General features: G+C 37.5%; 1 non-coding gene across 1 annotated transcript; it reads right to left on the reverse strand.

The window, feature by feature from the left end:
* Nucleotides 1-1,844: 1,844 nt before the first annotated feature.
* On the reverse strand, nucleotides 1,845-1,907 carry LOC114671168 (U7 small nuclear RNA). The gene has a single exon (XR_003721057.1). It is a non-coding gene; the product is annotated as a U7 small nuclear RNA (small nuclear RNA).
* Between the last annotated feature and the right edge of the window lie 10,536 nt (nucleotides 1,908-12,443).

A 12,443-nucleotide genomic window follows, 5' to 3' on the forward strand; every position in this document is an offset into this window, starting at 1 on the left:
GATGAGAGAATAATTGAGCTTCAGAAAAGTAAATAACTTGCTCACAGTTTGTGTTAGATTTAACTCTTCACATTCCAAATGCAACATTCTTTTCACCACAGCATACAGCCTGGACACATTGCCCACAAAAAATAATTAAATTTTAGGGTTCTGTTTATTTTTGTGACTTTAATAGGTTTTCAAAGATGCTATAACTTTTTTAATGTGTATTTTGTTGTTTGCAAACAAAGCTGTATGATTTACCACACATGAGTCTGCTGCATTTTCTGTTGTGTAAACTGTCTATTCACATCCTTTGAATAGACAGGAAGTAGAACCTTTTACCACATCCCCTTTAGCCTGCTTCTTTGCCCTTACAACAAACAAAATTTATTTTCATTCCATCGTGCTTAGCTAACTGACAATAATCCTTCAATGAAATAAGCTTGTTGGAAAAGGCCTTTTTTGTAAAAGTAAGACATGCAACAAAAGTTATGAGAACCAATTCAACTAGAAACCTTTAGTGTACCCTGAATCCCACAGATAAATGACCCTCAGAGTTCAGCTCCTTGGAAAGCAGGATGTTTCTGTCTGTACATACACAAAGTCCACCAACTTTAGTCCTATTTCTGACCATTTCAGCACTGTTCTGGATACCAAAACGGGGTTCCCATGTGTCTTTCAGAGAGGGAATTTCCTAGAACGGCAGCTGACCTCCACTACCCCAGAATGCCCACACTCCCAGGGTTTGTCTAGAGCCCATCTGGCCTTTGAGTTGGGGGGGTCAGAGGGGGTTGGGTAGGGGTGTCGTTCCCCAGGGCATTCATTCCATACAGCCTGCCTCAGCGAGGGACTTTTTATTGTTTGCTCCCAACCTGCAAGCCCTGCCAACTTCAGCATTAAAGCAGTTAGGCACAGTGATGTTTCCCAAAGGGAAAAGAAGGAAAAACTTTATCAAGAAAATTGCTGTCTTTTTAAACTCCTGACCTTATTAAACATTGGAGAGAACAAAAACTGCTGACAGTCTTAAATATGTTGAGTACAATAAGCCAAAATTAGTTCTCAGAGCTAAATCTTGGCTGTCTCACTTAAATGATTTAGTCACCATCTTTTGGAAAGGACAATGTGAACAACAGAGTCTTTAGTAGATCACTGAGACCCAAAAAGAAACGTGGGCTGGAGTGCAGTGGCGTGATCATGGCCCATTGCAGCCTTGACCTCCCAGGCTCAGGTAATCCTCCCACCTCAGCCTCCTGAGTAGCTGGGACTACAGGTGCACACCACCACACCTGGCTAATTTTTGTATTTTTTGTAGAGACAGGGTTTTGCCTTGTTGCCCAGGCTGATCTCAAACTCCTGGGCTCAAGTAATCCACCCTCTTGAGCCTCCCAAAGTGCTGGGATTACAGGTGTGAGCCACTGCACCCAACCCTAAATTATTTCTTAATTTACACTGGTTTATTGCCTTTTACCATGTGCTGATACAAATCATCTTATCTGGCCGGGCGCGGTGGCTCAAGCCTGTAATCCCAGCACTTTGGGAGGCCGAGACGGGCGGATCACGAGGTCAGGAGATCGAGACCATCCTGGCTAACACAATGAAACCCCGTCTCTACTAAAAATACAAAAAAATTAGCCGGGCGAGGTGGCGGGCGCCTGTAGTCCCAGCTACTCAGGAGGCTGAGGCAGGAGAATGGCGTAAACCCGGGAGGCGGAGCTTGCAGTGAGCCGAGATAGCGCCACTGCACTCCAGCCTGGGCGACAGAGCGAGACTCCGTCTCAAAAAAAAAAAAAAAAAAAACATCTTATCTGACTCTCATAAGAAAATGTCTGGGAAAATATGATTCCTCTCTATTTTTTCCCATGGGGAGTTTTCCAGTTAAAAAATTGAAAACCTCTTAGATAAATTTTAAAAGAGCTGTAACACTTCTTCATTCTTTTAAATGAAAACAACAGAGGTTCAGAAAAAAAGTTAAGATGGTTTTCCTATGGTCACAAACTAGTGGCAGATCAAAGACTAGAAACCAGTTATATTACTCCTATGTTGGTATTCTGCTTCATCTTCTACCTACCAAAGAGAAAAATGTTACATATATGTGTGAATATGTATCTTGCATCTATAAAACTTCCATCATAATAGTAGATTATTCTGTATGAGTAGTTTCTTATCCCCTTAATGCTTTATTAGCTTTTGCTATTCTCATTTCGATCACTTTTTTAAATGTTTTGTTTCTCCAGGCCTATTAACACCATTTCAGAATGCTAATATCACCCAATGAAAAGCATTCATGTTATTTAAATAAACAGCTAATTTGATTATAAATCTAAGAGCATAGTCATGATTGATGAATATTATGGTTACATGAGGGTTTTACATGGTTAATGCACACTAAGCAAAACATACCCATCATTGCTAATTGAACTAAGCATTAATTATAAAATATAAAATTTCAGGAATCATTTTTCCATTTAATTGCCATAGCTCTATTTTTAAACTTTTCCCCGCTTCACTTTAAGTGCAATCTTTTTAGTTGTCCTTTGTTGCTTTTTCCATCTCTATATCAAAATCTAAAGAAAATACAAAGCCAAACATTTTCACCTTAGAAATTACAACAATTTTATTCCATCCTCTAGCATTCACATTTTGCTCTTTCCTGTTTAAGTTGGATGACTTCTCACTTAGAGGAACTGAATGTATTCCACTGAGTTCTTTAGCTCACATTCTCCACCATGTGTGGTCAATTAAGTCCCAGCAGTATGGAGGAGTTTTCATTTAAACTACTGCACTTCCTGGGAAACAGTGGGGCTTACATCTAGTTTCTAAACATTGTTAGAACTTGATGGGTACAATTTCTTCTCAATAGCCTCAGCATAGAACGCATCATGTTAGATACGACCCCATCTCTTTCTAATTTGGCAGTGAATCACCCTTTTAAGAAACCGCACTGTTTTTATGAAAGATCTCAGTGATCTCTACCCATCAGAGGATTGCCTTTATTTTCTGTAAATGTTTTATTTTCTTTCATGCAAATATGCGCCTGGATTTTAAAGTGAATGCACCATTCAGAAAAGCCTATATAAAATTACCTCTAGCAAAGTAAAATGGGAACACAAAACAGACGAATGGAAGACAATCATGAAAAAAATGATCGGCTGGGCGCCGTGGCTCACGCCTGTAATCCCAGCACTTTGGGAGGCCGAGGCGGGTGGATCACGAGGTCAGGAGATCGAGACCATCCTGGCTAACACGGTGAAACCCCGCCTCTACTAAAAATACAAAAAATTAGCTGGGCGTGGTGGCGGGCGCCTGTGGTCCCAGCTATTCGGGAGGCTGAGGCAGGAGAATGGTGTGAACCCGGGAGGCGGAGCTTGCAAAGTGAGCAGAGATCACGCCACTGCACTCCAGCCTGGGCAACAGAGCGAGGCTCCGTCTCAATTAAAAAAAAAAAAGAAAGAAAAAAAAGAAAAAAATGATCAGAGTCAAATGGTGAAAAAACATTTCACACATATTTTAATGGAGATTTTGTTCTTGTTGGTAGTATTAAAAATGTCAAAATCAATCTTCAAAATATAATAAGTAATACAATACTTTGTGGTTCTTTTTGGGAAATGTTCCTTAAATCTGATTATTGAAAACGTATTTTTCTTTAGGTTTTTAGACATCTATTAAAATGTGCCTGAGATAAACTAATGGTTGTTAGGTTACACATAAAGGAAGAAGGTATGTAATTTATATTGGAGAAGGATACAAAATTTTTACAATAAAAACTTCATTAAGGCCTGGCGTGGTGGTTCACGCTGCAATCCTAGCACTTTGGGAGGCCAAGGCAGGCAGATCACTTGAGGGCAGGAGTTCAAGACCAGCCTGGCCAACCAGGTGAAACCCCATCTCCACTAAAAATACAAAATTAGCCAGGCATAGTGGTGCATGCCTATAGTCCCAGCTACTAGGGAGGCTGAGACAGGAGAATCATTTGAACCCAGGAGGCAGAGGGGTTGCAGTGAGCTGAGATCACTCCATTGCAATCCAACCTGGGCAACAAAGTGATACTCCATCTCAAAAAAAAAGAAAAACTTCATTAATATAGATTTTCTTCTTTGACTATATGTAGCTGTTCATCCATGAGACATTAGCAGTTAACAATTTGCCGACAATTTTAAGTCACGCTACAGGGGATATGTATCCCTACTTAAAAATTCAAACCAAGTTCAAAGCTTTGGATTTTTTTAATGTTTATATTTATTTATATTTCATTGTATTTGTTACTTTTTTGCTTTTTATTTTTATACAGAAGAGTATTGCTCATCACAATTGAGCTTCTGTGAATTACAGCTGCTGCAACATAGCCACCACATTTTGTTAACACTTTGTCTTATATGTGTATATTTTCAAGCAAAATTACTTTGCTGTTAAAATCATAAAATTTCAATAAATCTTCACCCTAAAGAGTTTCAGTTATAAAAGGTCTATCGCAATTGGTTTACAATAGCAAGATATCAAAGAAGAATAAAGCCAAAATAGGAGAAAACATTTCCTTGTTACATAATTCCAAAAAAAAGCCAAGTATCTCCGCTCAATTATAATTGCATGCATTCCCAACACTTAGGTTAAAAATCATTTTAATAAAAAGGGCAAATTTGGACTGATTTTCCCAAGCAGTAACAGACCTATGATGGCCTTCACTCCATCATATATCACTGATACACACATACAGAAAAAATGCCTTCAGTACAGCTGATCTGAAAAAGGCCTTTCCAGAATAAAGGTTTGCGAGAAGCTAAAAGAATTGGGCTTCTTGAAAGGCCCTATTGCTCACTATGGTCCAGCAACACTGGCCTTCCATTTATTCCTCAGACAGACCAACAGTCCCCCACACAGGCATGCACAAAATCTGTTTTCTCTTTCTACCATGCTCTTGTCACCTCTTTCACTCAACCAGGGCCTTCTCTTTCTTCAAACTTACACATCATCTTTTCCAGAGGGCTTCCCACACCAACCAATTAAAGCAAGTCCCCTGTTATTCTCTCTCATAACACTTTTTTTTAGTAGTGTTTGCCATAATGTGTGCCTTCAGTATCTCATAGAATTGAAGATGCCAGCAATTGTTAAACAAGCCAGTATATGACACACTAAAAGAGAAAAGGGAACGTCAACAAAGCTATGATGCTCTTTCAATTTTAGGATGTATACTAATGTTAGAGACATAAAAATATAGGGGGAAAATGTGTGCCTTAGAATCAATGGAACATCGTATAAGGCTCTGTGTCCCTCCTTTGATCAAAAATGTCACACGTGAAAACAGAGACTGCATCTATGTTATTTCTTCTGCAGGCTTAGCCACCACCAACACATTGTCTAGCAAATAGCACATATTGATTGAATAAATAACTAAGTAGATGGAGAGATGGCCATGATAATGTGATGATACTTTGTGGTAAAATAACATGTTGTATGAGAAGGTCTGATTCTCATTCACACATTCGTATTTATCACACTCAGAAAAGTAACCTTAATTTATTATAGTAAAAGGCAGGAAATTAAAATTGCTGCAACCACCCTTTACAACATGCAATTTTTGCTGGCTGTATAGTTCAACTCACTTTGTAAACTTAGAGAATCTGATCACCCCAATTAAATTTATAATCACATACTGCCTCATCTGTAAAACAGAAAGATTAAACTAGGGGATCTCTACGGTCCTTTTTAGCTATCAAACTCTGGTTGGGTAGTCCAGAAGTTCATGCCTTCTAGAGTGTAGGTATACTATCTATTTCATGTGTCTACATTATCTTTAAAAAAGGAAGAGGAAGAGATTAGTTAGCCAATATTTAAACCTACACTGGCCTGTAGATCTATTTTTCATAGATTAGATATGTTTTCTTAATTACTTGGATATGTTTTCGCTGGGAAGCACATACTCGATACTACTGTAGCCCCATCAGAATTCTCCTTGGAAGTCAAAAAAAGTAGAAATTTCTATTCATCTTATAACATCACTGCTTTTGCTAAATAAAAATGATAAAAATGTCCTTGATGAAAATCCAGCTCTCACTGAAACTATCATTAGTGTTTTTTACCCTTCACTACTATGTAGGTATAAAAGTATATATTAATAGAAAATTGGTAAGTCATGGTCGGGCGCAGTGGCTCAAGCCTATAATCCCAGCATTTTGGGAGGCCGAGGTGGGTGGATCACCTGATATCAGGAGTTCAAGACCAGCCTGATCAACATGGAGAAACCCTGTCTCTACTAAAAATACAAAATTAGCCGGGCATGGTGGTGCATGCCTGTAATCCCAGCTACTCGGGAGGCCGAGACAGGAGAATCGCTTGAACCTGGGAGGTGGAGGTTGCAATGAGCCGAGATCGGGCCATTGCACTCCAGCCTGGGCAACAGAGTAAGAGTCTATCTCAAAAAAAAAAAAAAAAAAAAGAAAAGAAAAGAAAAAAAAAGAAAAGAAAAATTGGTAAGTCATGGTAACAGAAACTGTGTGTTCTGGCATTCTCTGAAATGATATATTAATTGCCTCATGGCAGTATGCCTCTCTTTTCCCCTTATTTTCAGTCTATAAACCTTGACTCCATCTCCTCTGGGACAGTAGAATAGGAAATATCTTGCTAACATAATGAGGACAGCACCAAGGAAGTTGCTGGAAAAGATTCGAGGTTACTGGACTAGTTCAATTTATGCTAATGTAGGTATAGAATTATTTTAAAGTTTTTCAGTATTCTTAGCTGAAAGGAAAGATGACAAGAACAGCAATTTAAGTGTTATTGCTCTGTTGCTTTTTAGCTAAGTGTGAGACACTGCTCTGCCCTGATAATCAAAGCAAATAATGTTATAAACTCATTTATAGATTTATAGCTCAATCCAGAAGGTTGATGCTAACTGAGAAGTCTCCAGAATTGGATCAAATTTTCAATTCAAATGAATAGAGCAACTACACGTCCCATGCCTCATAAATCTCCAAATTTAACTCAAAGCCTGTTCCTTTCTTCCAGATGGCTAGTGGAGAGGGGAGGTGGGGAGGCAGAATTAGCAAGCAAACCCAAAGAGACACAGTTCCTCTGTGTTCAGTGGTGTCTGTCTCCCAATCAGCTTTTACTGAAGCTAGTATTACTACACAGAAATTACCCAGGTAAGCAAAACGATTTAAATACATGGAGGCTTTTAACCCCTTGGGAATTTCCTTTCATACAGCCATTAAACTAGATTTTTCTTTCTTCAAAACTAAGAGATTAGGTGGACAAATCAACAACAGTCATTTGCCCAGAAAATATCTAGCATTGCCTCTTCACCATTACGGCATTATCTTCTCAGGGGCAGCTGTGTCACCTCATATCAGAGACTTTGCTCAAGTCACTGGGATATTTTATAGATGGTGAATCACTCTGTCACCCTCATGCAACTCCCCAGGGAAAAGATGTGTGAGGTGTAAAAAGAAAAAACAAAGGAAAGAACAGGAAGGAATATGACTTCACCTTCCTTTTTTCTCTTCAAATTTCCAATTTTTTAATATCAAAAAAATTATGTGAAGATATGGTGCATATGCCTTATAAAGAAGTAGCAGACAGTGGAGATACACAAGAGCACAGACTACAAAATACTTAATGCTAACTTACTACTTGTTTTATAGACTCTTCCAATGACATTTAAGTCTTACTTGGAGAAGTCCTATTAATTTTCTTCTATATTTTCTTATTGTTTTTATTTTACTTACCTTTGCTCCATCATCCCATCTTTATAATTCAAGAAATCAGAGTTTCAAATCAGGTGGAAGAAATTTTCTTTCAAAGGAATTGAATTTTATTTTGTTTCTTCACAAGTGATAAAAATGCAGAATTCTCTCCTTAACTCAACTTTTCCTTCTTTCCTATGCTTCATTTTTTTTATCTTCTTCTATTCCTAAACTTTTTAATATTTGTTTTCCATCTACAGTATATTTATATATATAAATACCATTATATTTATATATATTTATATATAAATACCATTATATTTTTATATTTTTATATATAATATATAATATATAAATACATATAGTATATATACTATATTTCCATCTACAGTAATATTATATTACTGTATATATTATAAATAAAAATAATATTTATTTTCAATCTACAGTAATATCTGTAGATTGAGTTTGATTGCCTTCTTCCTCTGCCTTTATGAATATTATAGATGATAATAAGGTATGTCCTGAATCTGAGCAAAGGGTAAGAAGTAACATCAAATGTTTACAAGCATATAGAGTAACCAGAATGCCCATACATTTCTGGTTGTCATGCAAGTTGGTACAACTACTTTGAAAAACTCTCTAGCTGTATCTATTAAAGCCAAATAGATATATATATACTCCATGACACAGAATTCTGCTCATATAGACACTCTACACAAGTGCACACATACATGCACAAAAAACATGTAGAAGAATGCCTGTAGCAGCATTATTCATAATAATCAAAACCTGGAAACAGCCCAGTTGTCTATGAGTAGAAGGGGTAAACACATCATATAATGAATACTATATAAAAATTAAAATAAGGGAAATTACTGCTACACAGGAAATTTTTGTCACACATCACATGGATGACTCTCACAACTACAACTATAATGTTGAATGAGAGAAACCATTACAAAAAAGAGCACTCTAGAAAGAGAAGTTTCAAAAACTCACAAAAATAGTCTTATGATAAAAAGAATATTGGTAACTTCTAGGGGAGAACTTAATGGCTGGGACAGAGCATGAAGGAGGGTTCTGGGTTCCTGATAATGCAGTATCTCTTAAACTGGATATTGATTACCTGAGTGTGTTCATGCTCTAAAATTCATAGAACTTAAGATCTATTCATATTAATGTATGTGTGTTTGTCAGGATTCTCCAGAGAAAGAGAACCAATAAGGTATACACACATATATTATCATTCACATAGGATACATACACTCACACACAACACACACACACACACACACACACACATATGCACATTAAGATTTACTGTGGGAATTGGCTCCTAAGATTATGGCGGTCAAAAGTCCTCAACCTGCCATTTGCAAGCTGGAGAATCAGGAAAGCCAATAGGCGGCGGGTGGGGAATGGTATAAGTCCCAGAGCCCAAAGGCCTGAAAACCAGGATCTCCAATGTCCAAGGACAGAAGATGGATGTTCGAGTTCCAAACGAGAGTAAATTCACCCTTTCTTCACTATTTTATTGCTTTCAGGCTCTCAAACAGATTTGATGACGCTCACCTGCATTGGCAGAGGCCATCTGCTTTATTCAGTCCGCCCATTCAAATATTCATCTCTTCCAGAAACACCCCCACATACACACTCAGAAATAATGTTTTACAAGCGATCCAGGTATTGCTTAACCCAGTGAAGTTGACTTAAATTAATCATCACAGTATGTAAATTATACCCTGAATTTTTAAAGTCATATTAGCACTTTAGTGAACTTTGCTTTTCTCCTGAATGACTCCTAGATTCTGCCTAAATTGTACAGCTGAGAATTTGACCTATTATCGAAATGATCTGATTAGCACCAAATCTGACTAATTCAAGTCATTAACATAATATCAGTTGAATTCCCAATTCAGAGTTCAAACAGTGTTTGGTGCTAAAAAGTAAAGATTATATACAATAATGAGCTCATAATTTTTAAATGGAGATAAGAAAAAGAAAGCAGCCATCAAAGCTCTACTATATTTAATAAGTATTGGAGGGACAACAGTAATAACTGTAGATTGAATTTGATTGCCTTCTTCCTCAAAGCGATTGGCTAAAACTTCCTGAATTATGTTCCCCTAGAAAAGGTTTAAAAGATAATGGCTGATAGAAAAAAGTTAGGATGGTGATATGATGATGATTGCTAACATTTATTAACTGCAGAGTCCTGCATTTAACCACCATTTATCAGCCTCTGCAGTACGTCAGCATTATACTGCTATTTTATCCATACAGAGTTCTGCAAGTATGGTAATATATCCCTGTGTCATGTTTGGCCTTTTTCAATAAAACTGCAGTTGACTTAGGCTCAACTTAGTCTACTCTAACACCAGATTCTTTTCTGGCAGAAAGTTACTTTTCCACAAAAAATGACATAAAAAGGTAGTCATCAGAGTGGAATACAATATTGCATATGAGTAAAATAAATTTGTAACATATTTTTATGACTGTTGAATGTACTTTAGTATTATTCAGATAGAGATTTCAGTCTGAGATTGGACTGAGATGACACAAACCACTTTGACTTATATAGGAAGCCCATAAGGACACGACGGGCCTGCAAGCAAACAACATACTACATATCTTTTTTTTTTTTTTTTTTTTTTTTTTTTTTACTTTTTTGAGAGAGTCTCGCTCTGTTGCCGGGGCTGGAGTGTAGTGCCATAATCTCCACTCACTGAAACCTCCACCTCCCAGGTTCAAGCAATTCTCCTGCCTCAGCTGCCCAAGTAGCTGGGATTACTGGCGCCCACCACCACACCCAGCTAATTTTTGTATTTTTAGTAGGAATGGGGTTTCAGCATGTTGGCCAGGCTGGTCTCGAACTCCTGACTTCAAGTAATCCACCCACCTCAGCCTCCCAAAGTGCTGGGATTACAGGCATGAGCCACTGCACCCAGCAATATACTTCTGATTAATTAATATTATAAGGCAGCCAGGCGCAGTGACTCACACCTGTAATCCTAGCACTTTGGGAGGCCGAGGCTGTCGGATTGCCTGAGCTCAGGAGTTCGAGACAAGCCTTGGTAACATGGTGAAACCCCATCTGTACTAAAATACAAAAAAAAAAAAATTAGCCAGGCGTGGCGGTGTGTGCCTGTAGTCCCAACTACTCTGGAGGCTGAGGCAGGAGAATTGCTTGAACTTGGGAGGCAGAGCTTGCAGTGAGCCAAGATGGTGCCACTACACTCCAACCTGGTGACAAAGCAAGACTCCATCTTAAAAAATAGATAGATAGATAGATAGATAGATAGATAGATAGATAGATAGATAGATAGAGGCTTATACTGTTAATGATCCATATTTTAATTCCAGAATGAATCTCTTTCTATCACTGTTATCCAACCTAAAATTTAGGGTATAAACCAACTAATGTTATAATAATATTAATCTAAGAAAAATATTTTAAAGGAAAAGTTGCTATAAAATATATTACATATTAATACAATATAGGTTATATATATTGTATCCAAAGCAAAATGAAATTGATTTTTAAAAATTATTATGAGCTGACTATATCCATACCACTCCTATAAGTCACTAACAGAGATAATCAAAATATGTCAAAATTACTTTGGAGGTAAGAGATTTTTCATTTCCCAGTATCTTCTGGTCCTTAGGTTATTACTTATTATTCTAAACTGCAAAAACAGAAACCATCTTATTCATATGTTTTCACTTTCTGTTGGCAGTTATACTTTATTCTTGGAGCTAGATATGTGACCCATACATGATATTCATTCTGTAAATTAATCAACCCTCTTTGAGCTCAATTCTGCATTCTTTATTTTCCCATTTCCTAATTTCCTAATTTTCATTGCCTATTTTAAATGGCTTGATATATTACTGGCTTCTGTGTAAATTATTTTACTTTTTTTTTTTTTTTTTTTTTTGGGAAAAAGGCAGTGGTGCCAGTTGAGATTCTCTGAGAAGCAGACCTCAAGATGTGATTATAGACATGCTGAGGGATATAACAGACACTGGGGACTCCAAATTTTGGTGAGAGCTGAAAAATTACTCATTGGGTACAATGTTCACTATTTGGATGATGCGTACACTGGATGCCCAAACGCTACCACCACACAACATATCCGTGTAACGAAGGGAAAAAAAAGATGTGATTAGATATGCAAGATATCTGCTGGGGGAAATGCTGAAGAAGGAGAAAGAGGAGGGAGCAGAAGTAGCCAGCGAAAGGCTCAAGTGTAAGATGCATGTGTGATGGCTGCGAAAGAAGGGGACAAAAAAGAGAATTGGATAGGAAGTGTCTCAGTCTGCAGGGCAGTGCTATGAAACTTTCAGCCAGATGAACGAGGAGTTGGTGGGCCAAAATTCGTTGTTAGAAAAGCCTCAGATCCCACCAATATGCAGCTATTGGCTGGGGACAGCCATCGAAAGTCTGAATTCTAAGGAAGGGTGACTGAGACTCTCAGTCAGCTCTGCTCCCCATAGCAGTTCTCTTGACAATGTCAATGGCAAATTTTCATGGCCATTACAATTGTATATATTTAAATAAGCAAGAAAGTTGTTATGGACGGAATGTTTGTGTCCCCTGCAAAATTCGTACTTTAAAGGCTTAACCCAAGGTGATGATGTAGTAATTGTATCCAAACAAATATTTATTACAACCTAACATTCTAATGCTTTCAGGTTATAATAGATTAGAATCACATACTGAGATTTATAGTGTCTGAAACATGTTTGAATTTGCCCCCTTTGTACTCGACAAAAAAT

This window comes from Macaca mulatta, chromosome 11 (assembly GCF_049350105.2).
Source record: "Macaca mulatta isolate MMU2019108-1 chromosome 11, T2T-MMU8v2.0, whole genome shotgun sequence".
NCBI lineage: Eukaryota > Metazoa > Chordata > Mammalia > Primates > Cercopithecidae > Macaca > Macaca mulatta.